This window comes from Scleropages formosus, chromosome 11, assembly GCF_900964775.1.
Source record: "Scleropages formosus chromosome 11, fSclFor1.1, whole genome shotgun sequence".
Lineage (NCBI taxonomy): Eukaryota > Metazoa > Chordata > Actinopteri > Osteoglossiformes > Osteoglossidae > Scleropages > Scleropages formosus.
In genome coordinates, this window is record NC_041816.1 from 21,447,497 (window position 1) to 21,474,307 (window position 26,811).

Here is a 26,811-nt window from a genome sequence, read left to right on the forward strand (position 1 = left end):
GTTCTCTCATCGTGTGTGAAAAACGTCCCGATTGATACAAGAATGACTAGGGCAGCAATTTTTTCGGTTAAATCAGGGCACTTGTCAGTTTCCATAGTGTAGAGGTCATCACGTTCGCTTTACACGCGAAAGGTCCCCGGTTCGAAACCGGGTGGAAACACATCTCAGTGGTAACGGGTGTATCGCCTGGTTCCTTCGCTCAAAGGGCACACTTTTGGTTGCACTTGAATCTTTTTTCTTTTTTTAATTTTTTTTTTTTGTGGGAATTCTCACAAAAGTTGCCCTCGTGTCCCTGGTGGTCTAGTGGTCAGGATTTGGCGCTCTCACCGCCACGGCCCGGGTTCGATTCCCGGTCAGGGAACGCTCTCTCGGGTTTAAAGAATCCAAAAAACCTCGTCCGAGAACTAGGCTTGGGCTTTACGGCCAGATATTGGCTCGAGGTGCTTTTGTGAATTTCTCGCCAGACATTTAATTCTCTCTTCATGTGAACGGTAACTCTTTAGGCTGCAACAAAAGGTTGTTTCCACCCGGTTTCGAACCGGGGACCTTTCGCGTGTGAGGCGAACGTGATAACCGCTACACTATGGAAACACAAAGATGATTTGGGTTCTCTCATCGTGTGTGAAAAACGTCCCGATTGATACAAGAATGACTAGGGCAGCAATTTTTTCGGTTAAATCAGGGCACTTGTCAGTTTCCATAGTGTAGAGGTCATCACGTTCGCTTTACACGCGAAAGGTCCCCGGTTCGAAACCGGGTGGAAACACATCTCAGTGGTAACGGGTGTATCGCCTGGTTCGTTCGCTCAAAGGGCACACTTTTGGTTGCACTTGAATCTTTTTTTTTTTTTTAATTTTCTTTTTTTGTGGGAATTCTCACAAAAGTTGCCCTCGTGTCCCTGGTGGTCTAGTGGTCAGGATTTGGCGCTCTCACCGCCGCGGCCCGGGTTCGATTCCCGGTCAGGGAACGCTCTCTCGGGTTTAAAGAATCCAAAAAACCTCGTCCGAGAACTAGGCTTGGGCTTTACGGCCAGATATTGGCTCGAGGTGCTTTTGTGAATTTCTCGCCAGACATTTAATTCTCTCTTCATGTGAACGGTAGCTCTTTAGGCTGCAACAAAAGGTTGTTTCCACCCGGTTTCGAACCGGGGACCTTTCGCGTGTGAGGCGAACGTGATAACCGCTACACTATGGAAACACAAAGATGATTTGGGTTCTCTCATCGTGTGTGAAAAACGTCCCGATTGATACAAGAATGACTAGGGCAGCAATTTTTTCGGTTAAATCAGAGCACTTGTCAGTTTCCATAGTGTAGAGGTCATCACGTTCGCTTTACACGCGAAAGGTCCCCGGTTCGAAACCGGGTGGAAACACATCTCAGTGGTAACGGGTGTATCGCCTGGTTCCTTCGCTCAAAGGGCACACTTTTGGTTGCACTTGAATCTTTTTTTTTTTTTTAATTTTTTTTTTTTGTGGGAATTCTCACAAAAGTTGCCCTCGTGTCCCTGGTGGTCTAGTGGTCAGGATTTGGCGCTCTCACCGCCACGGCCCGGGTTCGATTCCCGGTCAGGGAACGCTCTCTCGGGTTTAAAGAATCCAGAAAAACCTCGTCCGAGAGCTAGGCTTGGGCTTTACGGCCAGATATTGGCTCGAGGTGCTTTTGTGAATTTCTCGCCAGACATTTAATTCTCTCTTCATGTGAACGGTAACTCTTTAGGCTGCAACAAAAGGTTGTTTCCACCCGGTTTCGAACCGGGGACCTTTCGCGTGTGAGGCGAACGTGATAACCGCTACACTATGGAAACACAAAGATGATTTGGGTTCTCTCATCGTGTGTGAAAAACGTCCCGATTGATACAAGAATGACTAGGGCAGCAATTTTTTCGGTTAAATCAGAGCACTTGTCAGTTTCCATAGTGTAGAAGGTCATCACGTTCGCTTTACACGCGAAAGGTCCCCGGTTCGAAACCGGGTGGAAACACATCTCAGTGGTAACGGGTGTATCGCCTGGTTCGTTCGCTCAAAGGGCACACTTTTGGTTGCACTTGAATCTTTTTTTTTTTTTTAATTTTTTTTTTTTGTGGGAATTCTCACAAAAGTTGCCCTCGTGTCCCTGGTGGTCTAGTGGTCAGGGTTTGGCGCTCTCACCGCCACGGCCCGGGTTCGATTCCCGGTCAGGGAACGCTCTCTCGGGTTTAAAGAATCCAAAAAACCTCGTCCGAGAACTAGGCTTGGGCTTTACGGCCAGATATTGGCTCGAGGTGCTTTTGTGAATTTCTCGCCAGACATTTAATTCTCTCTTCATGTGAACGGTAACTCTTTAGGCTGCAACAAAAGGTTGTTTCCACCCGGTTTCGAACCGGGGACCTTTCGCGTGTGAGGCGAACGTGATAACCGCTACACTATGGAAACACAAAGATGATTTGGGTTCTCTCATCGTGTGTGAAAAACGTCCCGATTGATACAAGAATGACTAGGGCAGCAATTTTTTCGGTTAAATCAGGGCACTTGTCAGTTTCCATAGTGTAGAGGTCATCACGTTCGCTTTACACGCGAAAGGTCCCCGGTTCGAAACCGGGTGGAAACACATCTCAGTGGTAACGGGTGTATCGCCTGGTTCCTTCGCTCAAAGGGCACACTTTTGGTTGCACTTGAATCTTTTTTCTTTTTTTAATTTTTTTTTTTTGTGGGAATTCTCACAAAAGTTGCCCTCGTGTCCCTGGTGGTCTAGTGGTCAGGATTTGGCGCTCTCACCGCCACGGCCCGGGTTCGATTCCCGGTCAGGGAACGCTCTCTCGGGTTTAAAGAATCCAAAAAACCTCGTCCGAGAACTAGGCTTGGGCTTTACGGCCAGATATTGGCTCGAGGTGCTTTTGTGAATTTCTCGCCAGACATTTAATTCTCTCTTCATGTGAACGGTAACTCTTTAGGCTGCAACAAAAGGTTGTTTCCACCCGGTTTCGAACCGGGGACCTTTCGCGTGTGAGGCGAACGTGATAACCGCTACACTATGGAAACACAAAGATGATTTGGGTTCTCTCATCGTGTGTGAAAAACGTCCCGATTGATACAAGAATGACTAGGGCAGCAATTTTTTCGGTTAAATCAGGGCACTTGTCAGTTTCCATAGTGTAGAGGTCATCACGTTCGCTTTACACGCGAAAGGTCCCCGGTTCGAAACCGGGTGGAAACACATCTCAGTGGTAACGGGTGTATCGCCTGGTTCGTTCGCTCAAAGGGCACACTTTTGGTTGCACTTGAATCTTTTTTTTTTTTTTAATTTTCTTTTTTTGTGGGAATTCTCACAAAAGTTGCCCTCGTGTCCCTGGTGGTCTAGTGGTCAGGATTTGGCGCTCTCACCGCCACGGCCCGGGTTCGATTCCCGGTCAGGGAACGCTCTCTCGGGTTTAAAGAATCCAGAAAACCTCGTCCGAGAGCTAGGCTTGGGCTTTACGGCCAGATATTGGCTCGAGGTGCTTTTGTGAATTTCTCGCCAGACATTTAATTCTCTCTTCATGTGAACGGTAGCTCTTTAGGCTGCAACAAAAGGTTGTTTCCACCCGGTTTCGAACCGGGGACCTTTCGCGTGTGAGGCGAACGTGATAACCGCTACACTATGGAAACACAAAGATGATTTGGGTTCTCTCATCGTGTGTGAAAAACGTCCCGATTGATACAAGAATGACTAGGGCAGCAATTTTTTCGGTTAAATCAGGGCACTTGTCAGTTTCCATAGTGTAGAGGTCATCACGTTCGCTTTACACGCGAAAGGTCCCCGGTTCGAAACCGGGTGGAAACACATCTCAGTGGTAACGGGTGTATCGCCTGGTTCCTTCGCTCAAAGGGCACACTTTTGGTTGCACTTGAATCTTTTTTTTTTTTTTAATTTTCTTTTTTTGTGGGAATTCTCACAAAAGTTGCCCTCGTGTCCCTGGTGGTCTAGTGGTCAGGATTTGACGCTCTCACCGCCACGGCCCGGGTTCGATTCCCGGTCAGGGAACGCTCTCTCGGGTTTAAAGAATCCAAAAAACCTCGTCCGAGAACTAGGCTTGGGCTTTACGGCCAGATATTGGCTCGAGGTGCTTTTGTGAATTTCTCGCCAGACATTTAATTCTCTCTTCATGTGAACGGTAGCTCTTTAGGCTGCAACAAAAGGTTGTTTCCACCGGGTTTCGAACCGGGGACCTTTCGCGTGTGAGGCGAACGTGATAACCGCTACACTATGGAAACACAAAGATGATTTGGGGTCTCTCATCGTGTGTGAAAAACGTCCCGATTGATACAAGAATGACTAGGGCAGCAATTTTTTCGGTTAAATCAGAGCACTTGTCAGTTTCCATAGTGTAGAGGTCATCACGTTCGCTTTACACGCGAAAGGTCCCCGGTTCGAAACCGGGTGGAAACACATCTCAGTGGTAACGGGTGTATCGCCTGGTTCCTTCGCTCAAAGGGCACACTTTTGGTTGCACTTGAATCTTTTTTTTTTTTTTAATTTTTTTTTTTTGTGGGAATTCTCACAAAAGTTGCCCTCGTGTCCCTGGTGGTCTAGTGGTCAGGATTTGGCGCTCTCACCGCCACGGCCCGGGTTCGATTCCCGGTCAGGGAACGCTCTCTCGGGTTTAAAGAATCCAGAAAACCTCGTCCGAGAGCTAGGCTTGGGCTTTACGGCCAGATATTGGCTCGAGGTGCTTTTGTGAATTTCTCGCCAGACATTTAATTCTCTCTTCATGTGAACGGTAACTCTTTAGGCTGCAACAAAAGGTTGTTTCCACCCGGTTTCGAACCGGGGACCTTTCGCGTGTGAGGCGAACGTGATAACCGCTACACTATGGAAACACAAAGATGATTTGGGTTCTCTCATCGTGTGTGAAAAACGTCCCGATTGATACAAGAATGACTAGGGCAGCAATTTTTTCGGTTAAATCAGAGCACTTGTCAGTTTCCATAGTGTAGAAGTCATCACGTTCGCTTTACACGCGAAAGGTCCCCGGTTCGAAACCGGGTGGAAACACATCTCAGTGGTAACGGGTGTATCGCCTGGTTCGTTCGCTCAAAGGGCACACTTTTGGTTGCACTTGAATCTTTTTTTTTTTTTTAATTTTCTTTTTTTGTGGGAATTCTCACAAAAGTTGCCCTCGTGTCCCTGGTGGTCTAGTGGTCAGGGTTTGGCGCTCTCACCGCCACGGCCCGGGTTCGATTCCCGGTCAGGGAACGCTCTCTCGGGTTTAAAGAATCCAAAAAACCTCGTCCGAGAACTAGGCTTGGGCTTTACGGCCAGATATTGGCTCGAGGTGCTTTTGTGAATTTCTCGCCAGACATTTAATTCTCTCTTCATGTGAACGGTAACTCTTTAGGCTGCAACAAAAGGTTGTTTCCACCCGGTTTCGAACCGGGGACCTTTCGCGTGTGAGGCGAACGTGATAACCGCTACACTATGGAAACACAAAGATGATTTGGGTTCTCTCATCGTGTGTGAAAAACGTCCCGATTGATACAAGAATGACTAGGGCAGCAATTTTTTCGGTTAAATCAGGGCACTTGTCAGTTTCCATAGTGTAGAGGTCATCACGTTCGCTTTACACGCGAAAGGTCCCCGGTTCGAAACCGGGTGGAAACACATCTCAGTGGTAACGGGTGTATCGCCTGGTTCCTTCGCTCAAAGGGCACACTTTTGGTTGCACTTGAATCTTTTTTTTTTTTTTAATTTTTTTTTTTTGTGGGAATTCTCACAAAAGTTGCCCTCGTGTCCCTGGTGGTCTAGTGGTCAGGATTTGGCGCTCTCACCGCCACGGCCCGGGTTCGATTCCCGGTCAGGGAACGCTCTCTCGGGTTTAAAGAATCCAAAAAACCTCGTCCGAGAACTAGGCTTGGGCTTTACGGCCAGATATTGGCTCGAGGTGCTTTTGTGAATTTCTCGCCAGACATTTAATTCTCTCTTCATGTGAACGGTAACTCTTTAGGCTGCAACAAAAGGTTGTTTCCACCCGGTTTCGAACCGGGGACCTTTCGCGTGTGAGGCGAACGTGATAACCGCTACACTATGGAAACACAAAGATGATTTGGGTTCTCTCATCGTGTGTGAAAAACGTCCCGATTGATACAAGAATGACTAGGGCAGCAATTTTTTCGGTTAAATCAGGGCACTTGTCAGTTTCCATAGTGTAGAGGTCATCACGTTCGCTTTACACGCGAAAGGTCCCCGGTTCGAAACCGGGTGGAAACACATCTCAGTGGTAACGGGTGTATCGCCTGGTTCCTTCGCTCAAAGGGCACACTTTTGGTTGCACTTGAATCTTTTTTTTTTTTTAATTTTTTTTTTTTGTGGGAATTCTCACAAAAGTTGCCCTCGTGTCCCTGGTGGTCTAGTGGTCAGGATTTGGCGCTCTCACCGCCACGGCCCGGGTTCGATTCCCGGTCAGGGAACGCTCTCTCGGGTTTAAAGAATCCAAAAAACCTCGTCCGAGAACTAGGCTTGGGCTTTACGGCCAGATATTGGCTCGAGGTGCTTTTGTGAATTTCTCGCCAGACATTTAATTCTCTCTTCATGTGAACGGTAGCTCTTTAGGCTGCAACAAAAGGTTGTTTCCACCCGGTTTCGAACCGGGGACCTTTCGCGTGTGAGGCGAACGTGATAACCGCTACACTATGGAAACACAAAGATGATTTGGGTTCTCTCATCGTGTGTGAAAAACGTCCCGATTGATACAAGAATGACTAGGGCAGCAATTTTTTCGGTTAAATCAGAGCACTTGTCAGTTTCCATAGTGTAGAGGTCATCACGTTCGCTTTACACGCGAAAGGTCCCCGGTTCGAAACCGGGTGGAAACACATCTCAGTGGTAACGGGTGTATCGCCTGGTTCCTTCGCTCAAAGGGCACACTTTTGGTTGCACTTGAATCTTTTTTCTTTTTTTAATTTTTTTTTTTGTGGGAATTCTCACAAAAGTTGCCCTCGTGTCCCTGGTGGTCTAGTGGTCAGGATTTGGCGCTCTCACCGCCACGGCCCGGGTTCGATTCCCGGTCAGGGAACGCTCTCTCGGGTTTAAAGAATCCAAAAAACCTCGTCCGAGAACTAGGCTTGGGCTTTACGGCCAGATATTGGCTCGAGGTGCTTTTGTGAATTTCTCGCCAGACATTTAATTCTCTCTTCATGTGAACGGTAACTCTTTAGGCTGCAACAAAAGGTTGTTTCCACCCGGTTTCGAACCGGGGACCTTTCGCGTGTGAGGCGAACGTGATAACCGCTACACTATGGAAACACAAAGATGATTTGGGTTCTCTCATCGTGTGTGAAAAACGTCCCGATTGATACAAGAATGACTAGGGCAGCAATTTTTTCGGTTAAATCAGGGCACTTGTCAGTTTCCATAGTGTAGAGGTCATCACGTTCGCTTTACACGCGAAAGGTCCCCGGTTCGAAACCGGGTGGAAACACATCTCAGTGGTAACGGGTGTATCGCCTGGTTCGTTCGCTCAAAGGGCACACTTTTGGTTGCACTTGAATCTTTTTTTTTTTTTAATTTTCTTTTTTTGTGGGAATTCTCACAAAAGTTGCCCTCGTGTCCCTGGTGGTCTAGTGGTCAGGATTTGGCGCTCTCACCGCCACGGCCCGGGTTCGATTCCCGGTCAGGGAACGCTCTCTCGGGTTTAAAGAATCCAAAAAACCTCGTCCGAGAACTAGGCTTGGGCTTTACGGCCAGATATTGGCTCGAGGTGCTTTTGTGAATTTCTCGCCAGACATTTAATTCTCTCTTCATGTGAACGGTAGCTCTTTAGGCTGCAACAAAAGGTTGTTTCCATCCGGTTTCGAACCGGGGACCTTTCGCGTGGGAGGCGAACGTGATAACCGCTACACTATGGAAACACAAAGATGATTTGGGTTCTCTCATCGTGTGTGAAAAACGTCCCGATTGATACAAGAATGACTAGGGCAGCAATTTTTTCGGTTAAATCAGAGCACTTGTCAGTTTCCATAGTGTAGAGGTCATCACGTTCGCTTTACACGCGAAAGGTCCCCGGTTCGAAACCGGGTGGAAACACATCTCAGTGGTAACGGGTGTATCGCCTGGTTCCTTCGCTCAAAGGGCACACTTTTGGTTGCACTTGAATCTTTTTTCTTTTTTTAATTTTTTTTTTTTGTGGGAATTCTCACAAAAGTTGCCCTCGTGTCCCTGGTGGTCTAGTGGTCAGGATTTGGCGCTCTCACCGCCACACGCCCGGGTTCGATTCCCGGTCAGGGAACGCTCTCTCGGGTTTAAAGAATCCAAAAAACCTCGTCCGAGAACTAGGCTTGGGCTTTACGGCCAGATATTGGCTCGAGGTGCTTTTGTGAATTTCTCGCCAGACATTTAATTCTCTCTTCATGTGAACGGTAGCTCTTTAGGCTGCAACAAAAGGTTGTTTCCACCCGGTTTCGAACCGGGGACCTTTCGCGTGTGAGGCGAACGTGATAACCGCTACACTATGGAAACACAAAGATGATTTGGGTTCTCTCATCGTGTGTGAAAAACGTCCCGATTGATACAAGAATGACTAGGGCAGCAATTTTTTTCGGTTAAATCAGGGCACTTGTCAGTTTCCATAGTGTAGAGGTCATCACGTTCGCTTTACACGCGAAAGGTCCCCGGTTCGAAACCGGGTGGAAACACATCTCAGTGGTAACGGGTGTATCGCCTGGTTCCCCCAGACATTTAATTCTCAGTTCACTTCACTTCCATCACTGCTGTTGTTATGGAATATTAAGGTATTGTGAAGACCACTAGGTTCTCTTCTTACTTTTATATATGCTAGATACTGCTAAATATTTAGAGGTGGTTTAAAGAACATTAGATTTAACTGAAGGGTCTTCCATGACCTCTCCAGTACACCACCCTTGACCTGGTGAGGATATGGTGGCGTTGCCCCTAGTGCTGTTGTGCTCTAGTACTTTGATGATGTGCGAGAATATGAGTTTGATTTGTGCTTCATTGTTATGGAGTTTGTAGGTTTTCTCTGTGTGCTGCAGTTTCTTCTCATAATCAACATGTGTGTTCAGTACCATTACCATGGCACCCTTGGTGGATTTTCCTGCTTGGATTAATAAAATTTCATTATTAACTTCTGCTAGATATTTTCTCCCCTTCCATTAAATACTTGGAACTTTTCATTTGTGAAAGAATGACATGGTATCCCACTCCTATTTTATTTTTTTTTTACATTCCACATAAATATTCCTAATAAACATATAAAGTTTTAAATTTAGTGAGTACAATTCTTTGGAGAAGTCTTATCTATTTAACCTTTTAAGTTGGCCCATCATATATGCTAATTACATTTTCACCGAAAATCTGCTTGTTCCAAGGGCAGTACTGCTCCCCTGTGAACTTTCATCCAGAAGTGCACACCCTCAATTAGATAAAAGGTTTGTTAATTATTGCATTTGTTCTTTGCATATAATTAAATCTTCAGTGAAAGACTTCCCAATCAATAATTTGGAATGACAAGTTCATAAATAAATTATTCTTGGCAATGAGTGTGTGGTGGCAATCAATGCACAATGTTAAGCAGGGATAGGGAAGAGGGAGTAGCCTCTGAAGCAATATGCAATTATCAATACCAACAGCTAGCTGAATTACTAATGCTCCAGCACAGATTCAAATGAACTTGCTGTTTCATCGTTATCTAGCAGTGTCTTGAATCAAGCCCTGGTATTTATTTAAGGGAACATCACCATGATTAAGCTGGTTTGAAATCATCTTGTTGTTTTGAACAATTAGTGTTAGGTAAGGAAGTAAAGGACTAAAATGTTTATATTGCAGAAATTTATTGAATCATTTGTTCAGTATATGGTGCATTCAGCTTTAATTTTGAGTTTTCCCATGTATTTTTCTATATATAGTATGTTAATGTTGCAGATACATACAGCATAACTTATTCTACCTCATGTCTGTGTATAATTCCATTTCATAATAACTGGTAACCAATAGGATGAATTATCAGTGACTGAGAAGACTCAGGCTGCTTTGAGACTAGACTGTCAAGTTCCCTAGGGGAGCAAAGGACATAGATGTACTGATTAACTATGTTGCAGGCAACATAGCTTCCAGTGAAGAAACCTATGCACCCTCAAGGGCTGCATGTTGCTTTCTTAATAACAAACTCTGGATCACAAATAAGCTGGGGGCCAAGAGGAAGCGAGGCAGGTAAAGAGACAGCTGAGAACTGGAACTGGCAAGAACACCTGCTGGAAGAAGGTTTACAATAAACAGAAACAAAATGATGTACAAGACACATGGAAATGGCTTAACATCACTGGTTGTAAGTATTCTGTTTGCCATGGTAGGTTGGTTCAGGGAACAACACTGAAAATCTGTGAAGCTTGTGTTTTCATGCTTTTCAGAGAAAGGATGACTATGAGAGATGATTGTCTCTGGCAAGGCCATGCTTTCTGATCTCCTCAGAGTAAAACATCTTCGTACTACTGGGGAAGGTTTAACTAAAGTGTGTTATGGAAATTGTCCCTCTTCCTTCCTGCATGTGTGTTACTGTGGTCATGCATGTGAGGTATGTTCATATGAACATCATTAATAACACAAGCACCCTTACACTAGTGTAAACATTTTTCAGATTAGATGAAAATCATCTAGCATCAAGCATGTTTGTACTGCTATCCAGCCCTTCATTGTAAAGCATAAAATAGCTTTTATCTGAATTTTCTACTTAATTATAGGTGACACATTTTTCATCCAGAAGCCAATAACTTTTTTTCTGGCGGAAGCTATGGTAATTTGACAGCCTTACAAAAAAAATCTGCGGGGTGACTTCACTGAATGCATTGACTATGTTAGCCGAAGAATGGGTATGCTGTCAAAGAACTTGGGACCGCACAAAGGTTAGATTGAAGTGTATATGTGAAGACTGCACTTCCTTTTCCTCTGAAATGAGGGACACTTTGCATAGAAGTTCTGGATCCTGTTTCACTTCTTCTTCACAAATCAATTACAGAACATGGTTTTATTTTTGTTCGGTTCCATGGAAAAGTAGTTACAATGAATGCTTATAAATGATGTTGCAATGTATAGCATGTGGAAATAGCAGATGTGCTAGAACTAGCGGGCCTTTTCTTTAAATTGACTTTCAGTGAGTGCTGAAGTGTGTTGCTCATGTTCCAAGGGAAATTAATTGATATAAGGACACACATACACAAAAAGTGCTGAGATGCTGTGAGACACAGGACAAAGTAGACCATAAGGCTAATTTTTTAGTTTAGCCATGGTGTAGCATATCACATTCCGTTGATCATGTGGTGTCATAGCACACTTATTCTACTAGTCTCAATATCTTGTTCACTGCTAAATGAGATCTAGACTGAATTTAATGCCTGCATGAAAAAGTGATGAGAAACTAGAGGCTTGGGAAAGCTTTGGTATGGAAATTGGGGTAAGGTGTCATTTACACTTTAACAGACACTTTCTTCAGAGTGACATACAAATTGGTGAATAGAAAAATGCATTTCAAAACTGACAAACTTGTTATAATCATTGCATTGATATCGGCTCTTTGCATCCAGTTGGTGGGTGTGAGGTTGCTGCCTTTTTATGGTTGGCTGCTATGTGATCTTCCTGCAACCCTATGCTGGCTTCAAGCTCCTGGATATATTTTGAGACTTTCTAAAGATTAGTTCTCTCCAGGTAAAACTTTCAGCATGCAGAAATAAATGTAAAGCAGGAAAACAAACTTCATGTTGTTATTCCATTTGAAATCACTGGGTGTCAGTGTTGTACTTTTTTTTGGTTTTTTTTTTTTTTTTTTTTTTTTTTTTTTCCTCCATTCTTAGGTATCTCATTCATGACGTTTTGTTTGTTGAAAGGCCTTCAAAAAAATAATTTCTTTATGTGTGGTGTTCTGAAATTATCTGAGAATCAAGAGTTCCACTTTATGGTTAAAGTGAAGAGTCTGTGCGTTTAAACTGTTTTGAAAATATCAAATTCAAAATACCCAGCGTCAATGTCTTGTAACTGATAAGTAAATAATTTTTCGGGGCAAATTGTTGGGTGGCATGGTGGCACAGTGAGTAGTGCTACTGTTTCATAGTGTTTGGGTGGTGTGAGAGGATGTGGGTTTGATCTCCACTTGGGCTGTGTGGAGTTTGCATGCTCTCCCCATGTCTGTGGGTTTTCTTCAGGTTCTCTAATTCCTCCCACAGACTTGCTAGTCAGGTGTACTCATAGTGTGTGAGTGGCAGAGAGTGTGTTTCACTAATGTATGAATGATTGACCCATTGTAAGTATCTAGCAGTGTGAGTCACCTTGGTGAATAAGGTGTGGGCTGTACATTGAATGTTATATAGTATTCATTGGAAGTTGCTTTAGAGAAAAGCATCTGCTGAATGAAGTAACGTAAACCTTGATGTATGGTCTAGGTGGCCTTTACTTTGAAGATTTAAAACTGCCCTTTTTAGGGTGTAAATCCACCTGGTGCTGCCATTTTCAGGGTAGCATGAGGGTTTTTGCTTATTAGGAAGGAGCCATGAATTAATGAGTTGAAATGAATCTGTTTCAAGAAAATTAAATGCACATTTTAAGCATGCTTAACATTATGTAATATATTTTCCTGGAACAGGTAAAGAAACTGAAACATTGTTTGTAATGTGTTTTTTTTTAAAAGTGTTTGGTTTTTAATTTGCTATAGGCCTATCTAGAAAATACTAAAATACTGCAAAATGAGAATGAATGTAATGTATTTGCATGGATATATCTGTTCTGTCTTTACCTACTGTACAAATTGGAATTGGACAATTGTGTAGTCAAGTGGAGGGCGCCAGTCTCGTAAGACATTAATGTAATGTGGTGATATGCGCTTAGTAACCACTGGAAATCATAGCCAAACTGTTGGATTTTACAAATGTACAAACCACAAATAAAAACGAACGGCAGGGGGTAGGAGTGATGAAATCAGTTAAATAAAACTTAAAACAGTTTACACAAAGCAGATAGAGGAATAATCCTCAATTATCCTCTTTCATACCTCTGTGGTAAGAAAATGAATGTATCAACCTTCTCTCAGAGCTAGATGTTTGGCTCCTTTTTCACCTGCAAGTTCGACAATGGAAGCTCTTCTGTCCCACATCATTAAAATGCTTAACTAAATGGGATTTAATGTCCGGTTTTTGATACAGCATTCCGTTCATGTCATTTTCCAGACATGGTTTTATTTGTGGGATCTTGAAATATCTTTGGGGGGGTGGGGGGAAAACTTTAACCTGAAATCAGGTTTATCTTTTTTTTTTTTTTTTAAATAGTCATGACCTTTTATGAATTACAATTTTATTAGAAGTCTTCCTGGATCTAGTTTCATGCAAAATGTGTCTATTTTAAGACTGAGCTAGACTGCTAGCATCCAGCTCTATGATGTGGTATGCTGGTGTCAGGATTCATGTGTGGCCTCTGTTAGGTGGAGATTGGAAGGGTACCTAATACCATCCTATTTCAGCTTGTAAGAAAAAACAACCCTGTTAAATGCATGACCAGGTAATGGGGCTTTAGCTTGATGCAGGCTGCTAACGCCAGCACAGTTCCACCTTAGCTAGACACCTTCAAAATTCATTCATACTCCATTTTCCGCATATCATTAGGTATTTATGTGGTAAAGAGAACACCCTCCCCTCCTCCTAGCTAGTTGTGACCAGGTCTTTGCATTTCCTTGGCAGAAGAGCTCTGTATATCACTGGTCTACCTTATCTAATTTCATTAATGTGATCTTGTGTCTATTCCCTGACAGTTTAATGGCCATTATTTGTGGTTTCTTTCAAATAAAGCATTGGCTGTAAATTGCATTGCACAGAAATTGAGATATAAATGCCACCCTGCATTACTATATAATATCTATTCTTTTAATTAAATGAAAGCAATTGTGACATTTATTGGATTGCAAGTTACTTGTTAATGGCAATAAATTGCTGAGCAAAAAAAAAAAAAAAAACATTGCTTATTTTACATCAATAATTTGTGGACCTTTAGCTAATGATTATTCATTATTGTCTCACTTAATCTGTACTGTATGAAAGAATACCAAATATAAAATTGTAGCGTTTCTGTTATAGTCCTTTCATGGTCAGCTGTGTTGCATTCTTCAGCTCTTTAGTGAATTAGCAGTATATAAATTTTAGTCTTTACAGGGGTGGTAGGAGGAAAGAGATTGCGACCTCGTGTGTTTTCTTTTCAATAACGATATACTCACAATGTAGTCTTCTGTTATGTTCTTCAGAATGCATCAGTCTGTCAAAAGTCATTTATAAAACCGCAGTGGTCCTTTACTGTTGTTTAAGCATACATGTCAGCAGTATTTTTACTGCACTTGAAATAACCAAAAACGAGCTCTGGACTGGTCACCCAATATATTTTATCCTGAATGTCAAATAAGTCCAGTATATCGCTTGCTTTTTTCCCCAAATGGGTGAAGTTTCCTTACTATAAGATGAACATCAATTGTATAATTTTCATGTAAAAATGAACATTAGGGGTTCAAGTACCAGGAAAACTGCTCTGCTAAGATGTTTTTGATCTTTGCTTGAAATTCAAACATTACTGATTCACGACATATGCTCCCCCCCCCCCCCTTATACTCTTAAAATAATGGAATATCCATATAATGTGGCTATTTGTAACATTCCACACTTGCAGTGCTCTATGCAACAGCTTATGACGCTGTTTCTTGTTTGGGAAGTGCAGGGTTGATACATGGTATTTCTGAAGCAAGCTGAAAAGTGCCGCTGTGATAGAAATTACACTTGATTTAACTGACATGTACGGTAGCATAGCACTATTCTCCCGGCTCAGTTGTTCTTGCTGTCAGATGGTCTTCAGTTCCAAGCTGTGCTACGGAGCCGTCTGTCCAGAGAGGGATGGGAAAGTCATTTTAATTCACCTTATGAGAGTGAAGAAAATCTGCAGTCCAATTAAAATCCCCTGCCGATGTTGCATAAAATCACAATAGCGGCTAAACGCATAAAACCAATCCATCAAAAAAACAGCTTTTTGGCTTTCATTTGAATTAAAAGCCTTAAATGTGCTCATTGCTGTTTGAATAACCTTGAAATCAGAATAGAGGTTAATGTACAGGGTGCATTGAATTAAATTTGAGCAATTGCTCTTATATTTTCATACATCTTTATGAAAGCGGGAGAGCTGTTTGTTTTTATATTTCGAGGCATGTAACGTCATGTGAGGAACATTGCGCCATCTCACTTCTGTCTCTGTGATTGATCTCATTGCATTACCACTTCAATTTTCCTAAAACAATACCTCCCAATGGAATGCATGAAAGTTCAGTGTTTTTTTTTCCTTTTCAATGAAAATGAACTACTCCACTTACCAAGATCTATAAAAGTAAAGGGAATAACTGAAAGAACATTTTGTGAACATGTATAATGCAGACTTTTTTGGCACGTCAATGCAGCATTCTTGTGGCACTGAGGAATAAGTTTAACTTGTAGCTGGTTCTGCGGGAATCTCTGACTGCCATGTGCGCATAGGAGGAGTGCGAAGAGGTCCCCTGTCATGTTGCTGGTTGTCTCGGTTGTTCAGTTGCCACCAGCTTGCCAGCTTTTTAAACATATTCCCTGTCAGAGCAGTGGATACATCAAGCAGTGCCACTGTGCTCAACAAGCTGCGTAGTCTGACAGCCATGCCACAACGATGACCCCCTTGAATGCGGCTGGACAAAAAACTTTTGAAGGCCACCCTGGCGACGGTGAGCGGAAAAAGAGCAGTCAGCTTTCTAAATCCATCTCTATCTGCCGTGTTGCATCTATGTTCTGTCCAGCCAAGGCTCTGTGTAGGAGGGGAAGCCAGCAGCCGACAGGGCTGGTGTCTGGACGAGGGCTGATGTGATCTGGAAGACTGGCAAGGTCCTGATCGGACAAAGCCACAAAGCCCTCACCGCCCTAGGACATGCTCCTGTCTTGCTGGCATGTGCGGGTGAGCTTCTGTCATCTATACTCAGAACAGGCCTTTTCTCTGCCTGGAACACATTAAGAAAATGTCTTCAGACAGGAACAAAAATGGTCACTAAAGGAGCAGTCTCTTTATAGAGTGTCTGCAGTCATTCATTCAGACAGCGTTGCGCTCCCAACAGAACAGACATGAAACTTGCAAGCAGTTATGGGACTTTTCTTTGTTGACTGAAAAACCTGAAGGAACTCGTCAAATGTGTTGCACAGATAATAATAATAATTAAAAAAAAAAAAAACCCCTGGATTTGAAAGAGAAAACTTTGTTTCATACTTCTTACATGTAAAGATACATCTTCGGTTTTAAATGTGCCCTAAAACCACTTTTTTTTCCCCCCAAGTTTCTTTATATATAAAGACATGCTACAGATTTTTTTTTTTTACAGCAACCGTTAAATGCTAAAAGTTCATTTTTGATATCTATTTTTGAGTGACACCTAGGATATCTAAACTTTTTGCCTTGTGGAGCAAAATTTACTTCTGACAGAATGGTCCAGCTGTTTCACTTTGGGGTGGGTGGTGAATCACTGACCTCCACCAGAGGGTCTTCTCTGTAGTGGCAATACTTAATCCTAGGCCATCTCCATTCTTTAATTATGCAGAAATCTGCATGACATTTTCGAGTCCCACCACGTTGGCAATGAGCAAACACTCCAGCAGCCAAATGGTGTCACACATTTACCAACAAAACCTTTTCATCATGTGTTAATAGTAATCCGACTGTTGCTCATCTTCAGAGTCTCCAAGCCACGTGCAGCTTTCAGCATTCAGTCAATCTGCAGGCAAATCGTATGGTGTCAAGCCGTGATTGAAGATTAAGAATGAGACACTATAACTAAGCACATAAGCTCCTTTCAAAGAAGTTCTGCAGGTAAGAGCATACAGAGTCCCAAATTCCTCTAGAAGCAGATGACGAACTAGACTTTAGGCAGCCTGTCAGCCTGTGACCAGTATTAGGTGAAAGTCAGCTTTGTTTATTTTGTTCTAGACTTTGATATAATCCTGTGTTTATCCAGGACCTTTAAATAACATTTGCCTTACCTCTTTCTTCACAAAAGAAACAAATCTTATTAGCCATCTGGGCTTTGTTTTTACAAGGCAATCAATTTCAATAAAAGGAAATTAGATGAGTGCTTTATATATTTGACAAACAGATAATTGGCCTTACTTAACCCTGACCTTAAAATGACACTTTGCTAAATTATAATCTTCTTAGAATTATTGAAGCGTTCAATTAACGAGATTAAATGACACGGCCAAGAAAAGGGTTACAAATGAAGAAAGGCATCCCGAAACGCTCTCTTCCATTCACAGTTATCCAGAGAGATACGTGGGAAGGGGGTGTTAAGTGATACCATGAGTGCTGCAGGACTCCATAGTGTCCACACCCATGCAGCATGGCGCACATTGTCTCCTCAGACAACATGGTAACCTGTATGCTGTGGGAGCTGAGACCTTGGTTCACACCCTCATGTCAAGCTTATTCCAAGACTAATGCAAAATATTACAGCTAAGTTGTCTGAACAGAACGGTTTTGGATTTGTATGTACAGACGTGTTTTGTGTTCATGTTAATGTTCCTGTAAAAATTGTCAGCATGTGGAAAGTAGTGTTTCTTCCAGAGAAGAAATGTGATTTAAAGTAACCTTTAAAGTGGCTTGGGTGAATCATTCAGCAAATTGATTTGACAGATGGGCTTGAGATTTCTTATCTTCGACTCTGATCCCTCCAATCCATTTGTTTTGGTTAAGTGTGCTCTCAGATTATTGCTGAGATTGTCTTTTGTATTATTAGTCTTGGACAACAGTTGTGCAGTGGCAATCATTAGGATCACCACACCAAGATATGGCATCTTTTGCCTAAGGTTTGAAACTTTTTGACAGGTATTTCACATGGTTACACCTCCACATATAGTTATTTGCAGGTTTGTGGAACAATGAAATAGCTCCAGGTATTAGTTTATGAAATGTTCTATGTTCTCTCCTCTGAATAAAATGCGCATCCAATTAAAACAGAATACATTTTTGTGAATTCTTATATTTTAAGATTTGCCATACTCTCCATGCTGTATACTATCGTCTTGCGAAAGGTAGTAGACCTCACCAGCAGAGAGCAGAAAGAATGTCTTACTGTGAAGAAATTGACTATTTGTCTCTCAGAGATAGATTCCTTACACTGGAAAATGACTGAACTCTGTTCCCAAGAGCTATCATTACCTCCAGCACCTCTGGGCACAGGCATAGAAATAATACAATCTCAAGGGCGGTTTGTTAAAGCTAAGCACAGTGGGCTTGCATTCGCCCTCTAGAAGGAGGCCCTCCAGTGTGTGCCTCTCGGAAATGTGGTCACCCACTGTGTGAAGAGAAGGGATATGTGAGCTCCAAGCTGGTGAAGTAAATGATAAAATGAGAGGAAACTTGCAGTCCTTCTCCTGTGTGAGCAGTTTTGATAGTTTCTGTGGTCGTTGCCTTTTTCCGCATGCTGAGTCAATTAGCGGGGACCATTTCTGACTGCAATTAAGGTGAAGGTATCTGAGACTAAAATATGTGTTCTTTACACTTTCAGATGCTGCTGTACCATGCCAGGGCCCAAAGAATTCAGGGTATCCTAATAGATCTAATTGAATTAAAAGGTTGGGAATCGATGGATTTTTTTTTTTTTCTTCCCCCTGCATTATAACCCCGCTAAGCCATTTACTTTGTTCTCTCTTGTGAATGGCAGAAAACTGGAAATAATTAGGAAATTTATACTCAAGTATTGATGCTCTCTGTCTTATCTTGATTTTCCAGGTCTCTGGACTATCAATCTTATAGATATCCTGAGCATTATGAAGCCACAGATGGCGAGTTATTAAATGACAGAATAGAATGTACTGCAAAAGCATTATGCAAGAATTGCTTATAATGTCTTTTGAATTTGAAGGAACTGAATGAATTTGGCAAGGTTTTTTTTTAACAATTTTAAATTGGTCCTGTCCTGTGAATATAGGAATAAAGTGCACATGGATTATGAGTGGCCCTCATTACCAAGTCTAAAAAGAATAAGGCCTTGAAACGTATGTCCCTATGAATACTAATTCTGATTTAAATCCATTTATCTCTTGCTGCTTGTTTCCCCAGTTCATTTTAGGCATCTGCATTATTAGAGATCATACAGTCACTTAACATGGGGAAAGACCATTACTATGATTACTGGGTCAAAGAGGAAGTTCCTCTCAAAATTTGGGGTGAAGACAACTGCATTGCGTAAAAGATCTAATATGGTGTTATGCCTTTATTAATATTTCATATCTTTTTACTTTTTTGTTTTGCATGGTCATATTTAACTCAGTACTTCACATACAGTATTTGTTTCAAGCTTCATATGGCTAAAAGTAGATAATCAGTATCCTATATGGATCTTATAAAATTATGCAAAATGCATATTGAAAAACATATGAAAGCCAATTTTCAAGCCTTTATCCAGTGAATTGTTTGAATGGAAATTCAAAACTCACTTGATGCTTGTTGTTTAAGGCAGACTGACCCATAAGGGTTCAAACTGTTTTTGTGATGTAGGGGGGGGTCTTCATTTTTTACATTGTCGATAATCAAGTGTTGTCCTGGACATTAATTGATTTGTGAGTTAGTGTTTTGCTTTGATGCAGAACTCTAGGTTTTTTTTTTTTTTTTTTTTTTTTTAAATTCATGCATCACACACATTCACTCAAATATTTGCATACTTTTTCCTGTCTACATGGCCTCACAGACAGGTTGTTTTTTTTTTTCGCCCCTCTTCTGTCACGTGTGTTTTAATGAGAGAGGAGGGCTGGCTGGCTGTCGAGCCAGGTCCAGGAGAACTGGAAATACAAAAATGTTCATGTCTACATTTTGGCAAGAAACAAACAGTCTTCTTACCTGGGGCTATCCGATCTATTGATCCAGGGTGACATGTATCACATATAATGAAATGATGCTAACATGTCCAATGAGAAGCTGTCTCCCCATCCATGTAAACTGGCAGGGAAGGATGCCTGGGTGAATTAGACACTGTCATTCTGAGCTACATTCCTCTGCCATGGGCACTGACCACTATGAAAAACAACTGCAAGGGCATAAATAAAAATAAAATGAAAAGCATAAGTTGAAAAACAATGGGCTTCACATTGACCTGTTAAACCCTCCTTTGGTAGTACATATATCTACAGAAAGTATGTACTGGCCCTTCATGAGTTTGACAATACTAACTGGGACGTATAAGCAAGTTCTGTGGTGACTGAATTAGAGTAATCCAGAGAGATCTAGTATCTGGAAACTTTCAGAATCCAGGGTACTGGCAGGATAGAATGTGACATACAATAAAATTGATCCCTGGCCTAACATTTTGAAAGGAAAAGATTGTATAACATTGCTAAGAAAGTATAAAAATCTCTTTATTTTATGCACCTTCTTAAAATAAAAAGATGAGTCAAATCATTTGGCTACAAAGTGTTGTGGTATGACCTTTAAGATATATATTTATACCTCGTTGCTCCCAGTTCAGTGTTTGTTTTTTAAATTTTTTTTTTTAATTGGGGGGGGGGGGATTCCTTTTGTGATATTGTCATCCAAGATTGTATTATTCTGACAGACTGAAATATTATTTTGGTTGCTTCATATTAGCTATTACCATTTGTATTTTTCATATGTTGCTGAAGAAGGATTGAAACATTCTGAAATGTGTAAACTGAAATTTTATACATATTCAGTTTGGGGTATATGGAGTGCCTTGTTATGTTATTAGAAAAATTAGGGAACCAATGACAGAAGCCTTATTTCAGTTATTGCAACACTACACACCTTTGCCTTATACTTACAGGAATACTATATAGATTCACTTCTCTTCTGAGTTCTGAAGGAAAACACGTACCCAGTGGCTCTTAACATCCTTTGAACTATACCAGTAGTTCAAGACATTTGGTGTATGAGTACATTTTATAGAGCTATATGGAAGAAAACATCTGATAATCAATAGGCTTCTTTCCTCCTTCCTAATGGAGTCTGACTGGACTCTTGATGAAGACAGCTTAATGGATGTTAAGGGCCTTGTCTGTTCTGCTTCTATACATTATCTCAAGTGAAGTTGTCATGTGAACTCATGACTTCTGAATACCACACTATAGCAATTCTGTAGTGATATATTGACATTATGTGGGTTACTCGCAAAACTAACGGACATAAGATGGTCATCCTGTGTAAAATACAAATAAATACTATATATTTTTTTGCATTAGAATTTGCACTACCTGAAGGTAAACATTGGAGTTTGATCATTTGTATCTGTCTTTTGCTCTAGTTCAAATACAGTCTCACTGATGTCTCAATTGCAGTTAAAACTGCTGCTAAATATTCTGACCGATGAGACTAATATTAGAAATGTAATTTTCAGATATTAGCTTCATATCAGTTCTCCATTATGCACTGTTCAGTTTTTTTGCTTTCTTCTCAAAACTTATGAGGCAAACACTATATATAGCCTGCTGCCTGACTTCATGTAAAATGTTAAGGCTAAAGTTTCTGTTTATTTTAGACTTGTCCATTAAGCGAATCACCAGGAGTGTCCCTTGTCAAAAATCCATTAGCAGTGGTCTAAAACAGGTGCTAAACTTCTGCTGACTTAATTATTATCACTTAATTTCAGAGGTTCAACTGCCTGTAATATTTCACATCTACAGTCCAGGGTTCCACAATGAAACATGTTTTAGTTGCTATTGATGCATTGTACCCTGTTGGCATGTACTAATTTTGATATATAATGCCGGATGAATCTCTAATTACATTTTGGCAGGAGTGCTGAATTTGTTTTAGCACTGCACTTAATTATATTTATACTGAAGCTTCCATTGTAAGTACCTCTTTATAATTTAGTTGATGTGTTTCCATATGTTTCTATATAGGAAGTGTGGGGGTGATATGAGTACACACACATGCCTCCTTTATCTCTGAGATCATATTTGTAGAGATGTTGATGGGATTTTAATTTGAATTACAATCTGGCAAAAGTTATAACATTTAATTAAATTTTAAGGTGTCATGGAGCCCCAGGTAGAATGTCAGGGTTATGGCTTCTGTGTGTAGAGAATAGAGCGTAAGTGATTCTCTCAACTCTTTTAAAGTCAGAATACTCACAAGGGAGAAGGGGGAGAAAATAAAAAAGAAAAAACATTTTGTGGGCTTCCTGCAAAAAAATGTTTCCAAAAGTCACTCAACATGGTATATTTTATAAAAGAGTGGATTTGTAACTAATGTTACCAATTAGTGAATTCCTCCTGCTCAGAAAATGATTTTGACTTACTCATAGCCTGCAGACTTGGTTATTGGATTGCAAGCTGTGCTTTTGCCAAGATGCTTGCCTCTAATGCACCCCTGGCGGAGGTCCAATTCTCCTTAAAGGCAAACTATAGCCGAATGGACAGTTCATCACCTTACTGTGGAGGATTAATGTTTTTTGAAGAGCGAGCACATTATGGATCTGTACAATGCTTGAAAAAACTAAATAAAACAATTTGTTTCTTGAACGCAAAGCCCAGACTCAACAATGGAATTTAATAATTCTGATCATGGAATTCTAGCATAAAATTTTAAGTGAGATTCTAGTTACTGTTCAGCAGAAGTATGGATTGAATACCTTTTCCATAGCAAAACTGCCAGGTTGGATGGTGTCTTTAAATGATGCATGCTATCTTCATACCAATGAAAGTTGTTCAGAAATAAGAATTTAGAGGTGGGCAAAAGGACATCAGAGTTTACATCTAACATTTAAATTGTTTCTATTGGCACTTGGAGAAGGAAACCAGTCTGTTTATTGCACAGAATGCTGTTCTAGACATGCTTTAGATACAATGTCAGTTAAACAAGGGGAGAATGGACATCCCTTGGTACTTGGCTGTATGCTAAAATGGCTCCAAAGATGCGCACCATATACCCGAAAATCTTGCGGGAGGTTTGCTGCAGTGAGTGATGTTTTTGACATTCACCTCATTGTGGGAGTATAATGGGTTCCGCTGAAGACATCTGGGGATTTGCTGCAAGTGAGCTACACAGGTACATATAGAAGAGGTGATAAAGGTTGGTGTGTAGTTAAAGCCCACCTGGTGGTGCTGGAACCTGCTGCAGAAAGTTTTTTGTTGTTGTTTGTTGGGGTGAGGAGTGTTTTGTCCTTTCTGTATACTGGCTCCCAGTGGAGAAGAATGCTTTTTAGACAAAAGCAATGGGAAGATGTTGCACCCATATGCATTTTCTTACCTCAGATAGAATTACTCAGTGGTTCATATCCTGTTATAATAAAGAAGTCTGTATTAAATCATAATTCATACCTTAAGTAATAATTTGAATCAACTCAAAGTTGTAAATAAGTAAATGCAGATATTTTGTAAATATTTAACCATTTTTATGCTTTGTTTTATCTTTTGTTCTCTGAAAATTGATTATCTGCATGACAACTCATAATTATAAGAACTGATTGTTTTAACAGTGATATGTTTTATTAAAATACATTACATTTGCTGCAAACAAAGAGAACATTTTTGTTGTTTTATACATAATGGAAAAAGTACTGAATAAATAAATCTAACCATTTTCTTTGCTTTACATAAGATATTCATTCTTAATCATAATTCATTCTTCAATTCAGTAAAGGGTGCCACTGTAGCACAGTGAGTAGCATTGTGACCTTACAGTACCTGAGTTATTTGGGCATAGGCTTGAATCTGTTTTAATCTGTATGGCTACCCTGTGATAGACTGGCATCTTGCCCAGAGTGGATCCCCCTTGTGCCCAGTGATTCTGGGATAGGCTCCAGACCTAAGCGACCCTGATCAGGACAACCAGTTACTGAAAATGAATGAATTGATTCAATAAAATCAGGAATCCATATGTTGTACTGTGAAAGTAACTTTACATTTCCTGTAACCAAAGAGACTATGTGTAGTTTCTCTCTCTCACACACACACACACACACACACACACACATATTTTCAGAACCGCATGTCCCATACGGGGTCGAGGGAACCGGAGCCTAACCCGGCAACACAGTGCGTAAGGCCAGAGGGGGAGGGGGACACACCCAGGACGGGACGCCAGTCCGCCGCAAGGCACCCCAAGCAGGACTAATAAAAGTGAATTTACATGTATTTATTTAGCAGACTATTTTTTCCAAAGTGGCATCATACAAATTTATGCACTACATTAGGAAAAAGACTTAAAACTGATTAAAAATAAAACTGATATCTAAGCTTCTGCTTTGCTTTGTTAAGCAATCATTTAACATTCAAATTTAAATCAGTCCTGTTTTTTTTTTTTTTTTTTTTTTTTTTTTAATTTGACAAACAGGCATACGTCCTTAAATTAAATCACTTATGCACAGGAATATAAACAGTAAAATACTATAGAAGATGAGCTCATGTACATGTTAATAAAAATTCAAATACAAAACTCTTTTGGCATCAGTAGAATACAACAAATGGAGATGGATTTTGAGAATATGACAGACAGTGCATTTTATACATGTCCCCCCCATGTTCTGCTCATTTATGATAAACAGTGATGATCACTTGGTGAATGCCGATTCTATTGACTGTGCATAAAAGAGTGGGGGAAAAAATGAAAAGCAAGCTGAACTAATCATATATTCCAACCTGAAAGGATTCTCCTCACCTGAGCTGCAGCCGCTCTACACATAACATGACTGGGGCACCAGAACAGAAGAGCTCCATCATAGTAAATGAATGAGCTTGAAAAGAATCCATAATCTGATACTCCTCACAATTGAAAATAGACTGGAACGTAATTAACTCTAATAGGAACAGGAGTGTTTTTTTTGTTCTCACCATATTATTTAGGACAGATTTAGGAAAAGGGGAAAAAAAAATTAAAAGCTTTATAAAAATTCAAACAGCCGAGTTGTATTAAATTATAGACAAAAAAGGGCCTCTGCAGAATTAGCACTTAATTACAACTTAATTAGCATAATTATGCATGGTAATAGCATCTCAAATGAATAGCAGTTGTCAAGAGGGTAGAACCATCTGTAATAGTGGTGGATTAATACATCATTTTTTTTATTTCTAACAACGGCGTAGCTGTTCTGTCAAAAGTGGTTTTCATTAATCAATTTAATTTTTATTAGATTGAAAATTTGGCATTTAAAATTATGAGCTATTATGTGCTCCCTGTCTGACTGTAACGTAATGCTAATGATACCCTGAGTCGTTTGTTGCTCATAGATGATGGCTGTAGAGGTGTGCTGTTGTCACTGTTCCTAGTGGCAAAAAGGCAACTTTGGTGTGCACACAGGGAATGGTATTTTCTTCAGCCTCTCATCTGACTGTCCTCTAGCTGGCAAGAGATTATGTTGACTAGTCAACAGACATGACCTTTAGGGTCCATTACCCTCAATGTTCTCATGTCAGGGATTTCAAATGATGTGCATAACCTTTCCTGAAACTTGGCCCAACCTGCAGGATTCTGATGATTCAGGTTCATTATCCAGGCTGTTTGCTCGCCTTTTTGATATATTTAATGTGTACATTTGTTGTGTATGGGATGTTAACTTTGCTGGGATTGTTCTGTGCTTGTAAACAGTAACCTTATGCCAACCCTCTATAAACTGGCCAATTTATTATACTCCGTAATTATAGGACTGATCTTATCTAAGTTTCATTATTTGGGAAAATGAATTAACTGACTGAATTCATTGACTGGTTTAGGCATTTCTGTATTTGTAATTTTTTTCTTCAATAAAGATCATAACTGCATTTTGCAGAGTATTTAGTGGTAAAATGAATATTTCTTAAATGCATTTGTATAAAATTTTCATGAATGCTTTAAAAAAATTAAGAAATACTTAGGGGAACAGTTTTTGCAATTTTAATTTAATGCACCCAGGTAAGTTCATGCAGTCATTACTCAGATTTTATGTTTGAAACATGTTGAAATACGAAGATATCGATCATCTAACCACAAAGATATTCAAAATAGATGCAAAAGCTGTGCTATTACTTTAAATGAAACTACAAAAAGTCAATTGCATTTTAATTGATAACTATGTTAATGTATGTGAAATCATTCCCATTAATTCACATTTATATTGAAATCCACCTCTTCTTGTTATTGGTTTCTTCAAATGTTTCAACTCTTACCTGTATGTCTGGTGACAGAATTGCCTTGCAGATCAATAGCTGTTTGCCTTGGAAGTAGATTGGCTAACATAGGGACAGAAGATGATATCTTGGGCCTAAAGGGCTAATCAATGAGAAGTCTTGAACTTAGAATACCTTATCATGTTTGGTAATGAGCTCTGGGCAGACATGTCACTTGAACTGAAGTACAAATTGGGATGGCAGCACAAGTGGAAATGTACCCAGTGCAGTTCCTCCATGTGGCCTGAGAGAGGCTCTTTAGGTCTTCAGAAAGTCTTTCTTTGCATGTGGCTCTTTATCAGCTGCCTAACGCTCTGCACTATTCCACACTGGTTAACCTGATCATCAATACTAAAGGCTTCAGATAATTATATTACTGCTTCAGAGCAGTATAACACAGTTGCTTGAGTTAAAGGTACTAAAACAAAATAAAGAATGTTCAAACTGGTTTATTGCATCTGATTAAACAATGTGACTGCAGTGTCAAAGTTTTAGTCGGGTAGCGGATGGAATTGTAAACCAGCAGCACTAAGTTGTTCAGTCATGTACAAGTATCTGCCCTTGCCTCCTCGTTTAAAATTGTATACCTGTTCATTTATTAACTGCTGAAATATTTTAATTATTATAATTTGGTTCCCATATGCTTTCTGTTCTCTGATTATTTGTTGAA

The 26,811-nt window shown here is 40.6% G+C and overlaps 37 non-coding genes across 37 annotated transcripts; 24 read left to right on the forward strand and 13 right to left on the reverse strand.

Annotated features, from left to right (window-relative positions):
* The first annotated feature begins 87 nt into the window (after positions 1–87).
* trnav-uac (transfer RNA valine (anticodon UAC)) lies at positions 88–160 on the forward strand. Its single transcript has one exon. It is a non-coding gene; the product is annotated as a tRNA-Val (tRNA).
* A 129-nt stretch (positions 161–289) lies between these two features.
* On the forward strand, positions 290–361 carry trnae-cuc (transfer RNA glutamic acid (anticodon CUC)). The gene has a single exon. It is a non-coding gene; the product is annotated as a tRNA-Glu (tRNA).
* A 157-nt stretch (positions 362–518) lies between these two features.
* Positions 519–591, reverse strand: trnav-cac (transfer RNA valine (anticodon CAC)). Its single transcript has one exon. It is a non-coding gene; the product is annotated as a tRNA-Val (tRNA).
* A 102-nt stretch (positions 592–693) lies between these two features.
* Positions 694–766, forward strand: trnav-uac (transfer RNA valine (anticodon UAC)). Its single transcript has one exon. It is a non-coding gene; the product is annotated as a tRNA-Val (tRNA).
* A 358-nt stretch (positions 767–1,124) lies between these two features.
* Positions 1,125–1,197, reverse strand: trnav-cac (transfer RNA valine (anticodon CAC)). Its single transcript has one exon. It is a non-coding gene; the product is annotated as a tRNA-Val (tRNA).
* A 102-nt stretch (positions 1,198–1,299) lies between these two features.
* Positions 1,300–1,372, forward strand: trnav-uac (transfer RNA valine (anticodon UAC)). Its single transcript has one exon. It is a non-coding gene; the product is annotated as a tRNA-Val (tRNA).
* A 129-nt stretch (positions 1,373–1,501) lies between these two features.
* trnae-cuc (transfer RNA glutamic acid (anticodon CUC)) lies at positions 1,502–1,573 on the forward strand. Its single transcript has one exon. It is a non-coding gene; the product is annotated as a tRNA-Glu (tRNA).
* Positions 1,574–1,731: 158 nt separating this feature from the next.
* trnav-cac (transfer RNA valine (anticodon CAC)) lies at positions 1,732–1,804 on the reverse strand. Its single transcript has one exon. It is a non-coding gene; the product is annotated as a tRNA-Val (tRNA).
* Positions 1,805–1,906: 102 nt separating this feature from the next.
* trnav-uac (transfer RNA valine (anticodon UAC)) lies at positions 1,907–1,980 on the forward strand. Its single transcript has one exon. It is a non-coding gene; the product is annotated as a tRNA-Val (tRNA).
* A 358-nt stretch (positions 1,981–2,338) lies between these two features.
* trnav-cac (transfer RNA valine (anticodon CAC)) lies at positions 2,339–2,411 on the reverse strand. The gene has a single exon. It is a non-coding gene; the product is annotated as a tRNA-Val (tRNA).
* A 102-nt stretch (positions 2,412–2,513) lies between these two features.
* Positions 2,514–2,586, forward strand: trnav-uac (transfer RNA valine (anticodon UAC)). The gene has a single exon. It is a non-coding gene; the product is annotated as a tRNA-Val (tRNA).
* A 129-nt stretch (positions 2,587–2,715) lies between these two features.
* Positions 2,716–2,787, forward strand: trnae-cuc (transfer RNA glutamic acid (anticodon CUC)). The gene has a single exon. It is a non-coding gene; the product is annotated as a tRNA-Glu (tRNA).
* Positions 2,788–2,944: 157 nt separating this feature from the next.
* Positions 2,945–3,017, reverse strand: trnav-cac (transfer RNA valine (anticodon CAC)). The gene has a single exon. It is a non-coding gene; the product is annotated as a tRNA-Val (tRNA).
* A 102-nt stretch (positions 3,018–3,119) lies between these two features.
* On the forward strand, positions 3,120–3,192 carry trnav-uac (transfer RNA valine (anticodon UAC)). The gene has a single exon. It is a non-coding gene; the product is annotated as a tRNA-Val (tRNA).
* Positions 3,193–3,321: 129 nt separating this feature from the next.
* Positions 3,322–3,393, forward strand: trnae-cuc (transfer RNA glutamic acid (anticodon CUC)). Its single transcript has one exon. It is a non-coding gene; the product is annotated as a tRNA-Glu (tRNA).
* A 157-nt stretch (positions 3,394–3,550) lies between these two features.
* On the reverse strand, positions 3,551–3,623 carry trnav-cac (transfer RNA valine (anticodon CAC)). The gene has a single exon. It is a non-coding gene; the product is annotated as a tRNA-Val (tRNA).
* A 102-nt stretch (positions 3,624–3,725) lies between these two features.
* Positions 3,726–3,798, forward strand: trnav-uac (transfer RNA valine (anticodon UAC)). The gene has a single exon. It is a non-coding gene; the product is annotated as a tRNA-Val (tRNA).
* Positions 3,799–4,331: 533 nt separating this feature from the next.
* On the forward strand, positions 4,332–4,404 carry trnav-uac (transfer RNA valine (anticodon UAC)). Its single transcript has one exon. It is a non-coding gene; the product is annotated as a tRNA-Val (tRNA).
* A 129-nt stretch (positions 4,405–4,533) lies between these two features.
* trnae-cuc (transfer RNA glutamic acid (anticodon CUC)) lies at positions 4,534–4,605 on the forward strand. The gene has a single exon. It is a non-coding gene; the product is annotated as a tRNA-Glu (tRNA).
* Positions 4,606–4,762: 157 nt separating this feature from the next.
* On the reverse strand, positions 4,763–4,835 carry trnav-cac (transfer RNA valine (anticodon CAC)). Its single transcript has one exon. It is a non-coding gene; the product is annotated as a tRNA-Val (tRNA).
* A 102-nt stretch (positions 4,836–4,937) lies between these two features.
* On the forward strand, positions 4,938–5,010 carry trnav-uac (transfer RNA valine (anticodon UAC)). The gene has a single exon. It is a non-coding gene; the product is annotated as a tRNA-Val (tRNA).
* Positions 5,011–5,368: 358 nt separating this feature from the next.
* trnav-cac (transfer RNA valine (anticodon CAC)) lies at positions 5,369–5,441 on the reverse strand. Its single transcript has one exon. It is a non-coding gene; the product is annotated as a tRNA-Val (tRNA).
* A 102-nt stretch (positions 5,442–5,543) lies between these two features.
* Positions 5,544–5,616, forward strand: trnav-uac (transfer RNA valine (anticodon UAC)). The gene has a single exon. It is a non-coding gene; the product is annotated as a tRNA-Val (tRNA).
* A 129-nt stretch (positions 5,617–5,745) lies between these two features.
* On the forward strand, positions 5,746–5,817 carry trnae-cuc (transfer RNA glutamic acid (anticodon CUC)). The gene has a single exon. It is a non-coding gene; the product is annotated as a tRNA-Glu (tRNA).
* Positions 5,818–5,974: 157 nt separating this feature from the next.
* trnav-cac (transfer RNA valine (anticodon CAC)) lies at positions 5,975–6,047 on the reverse strand. The gene has a single exon. It is a non-coding gene; the product is annotated as a tRNA-Val (tRNA).
* A 102-nt stretch (positions 6,048–6,149) lies between these two features.
* trnav-uac (transfer RNA valine (anticodon UAC)) lies at positions 6,150–6,222 on the forward strand. Its single transcript has one exon. It is a non-coding gene; the product is annotated as a tRNA-Val (tRNA).
* A 128-nt stretch (positions 6,223–6,350) lies between these two features.
* Positions 6,351–6,422, forward strand: trnae-cuc (transfer RNA glutamic acid (anticodon CUC)). Its single transcript has one exon. It is a non-coding gene; the product is annotated as a tRNA-Glu (tRNA).
* A 157-nt stretch (positions 6,423–6,579) lies between these two features.
* trnav-cac (transfer RNA valine (anticodon CAC)) lies at positions 6,580–6,652 on the reverse strand. Its single transcript has one exon. It is a non-coding gene; the product is annotated as a tRNA-Val (tRNA).
* Positions 6,653–6,754: 102 nt separating this feature from the next.
* trnav-uac (transfer RNA valine (anticodon UAC)) lies at positions 6,755–6,827 on the forward strand. The gene has a single exon. It is a non-coding gene; the product is annotated as a tRNA-Val (tRNA).
* A 128-nt stretch (positions 6,828–6,955) lies between these two features.
* trnae-cuc (transfer RNA glutamic acid (anticodon CUC)) lies at positions 6,956–7,027 on the forward strand. The gene has a single exon. It is a non-coding gene; the product is annotated as a tRNA-Glu (tRNA).
* A 157-nt stretch (positions 7,028–7,184) lies between these two features.
* trnav-cac (transfer RNA valine (anticodon CAC)) lies at positions 7,185–7,257 on the reverse strand. The gene has a single exon. It is a non-coding gene; the product is annotated as a tRNA-Val (tRNA).
* A 102-nt stretch (positions 7,258–7,359) lies between these two features.
* Positions 7,360–7,432, forward strand: trnav-uac (transfer RNA valine (anticodon UAC)). The gene has a single exon. It is a non-coding gene; the product is annotated as a tRNA-Val (tRNA).
* A 128-nt stretch (positions 7,433–7,560) lies between these two features.
* trnae-cuc (transfer RNA glutamic acid (anticodon CUC)) lies at positions 7,561–7,632 on the forward strand. The gene has a single exon. It is a non-coding gene; the product is annotated as a tRNA-Glu (tRNA).
* Positions 7,633–7,789: 157 nt separating this feature from the next.
* trnav-cac (transfer RNA valine (anticodon CAC)) lies at positions 7,790–7,862 on the reverse strand. The gene has a single exon. It is a non-coding gene; the product is annotated as a tRNA-Gly (tRNA).
* Positions 7,863–7,964: 102 nt separating this feature from the next.
* trnav-uac (transfer RNA valine (anticodon UAC)) lies at positions 7,965–8,037 on the forward strand. The gene has a single exon. It is a non-coding gene; the product is annotated as a tRNA-Val (tRNA).
* A 359-nt stretch (positions 8,038–8,396) lies between these two features.
* Positions 8,397–8,469, reverse strand: trnav-cac (transfer RNA valine (anticodon CAC)). The gene has a single exon. It is a non-coding gene; the product is annotated as a tRNA-Val (tRNA).
* Positions 8,470–8,572: 103 nt separating this feature from the next.
* trnav-uac (transfer RNA valine (anticodon UAC)) lies at positions 8,573–8,645 on the forward strand. Its single transcript has one exon. It is a non-coding gene; the product is annotated as a tRNA-Val (tRNA).
* The last annotated feature ends 18,166 nt before the right edge of the window (positions 8,646–26,811 follow it).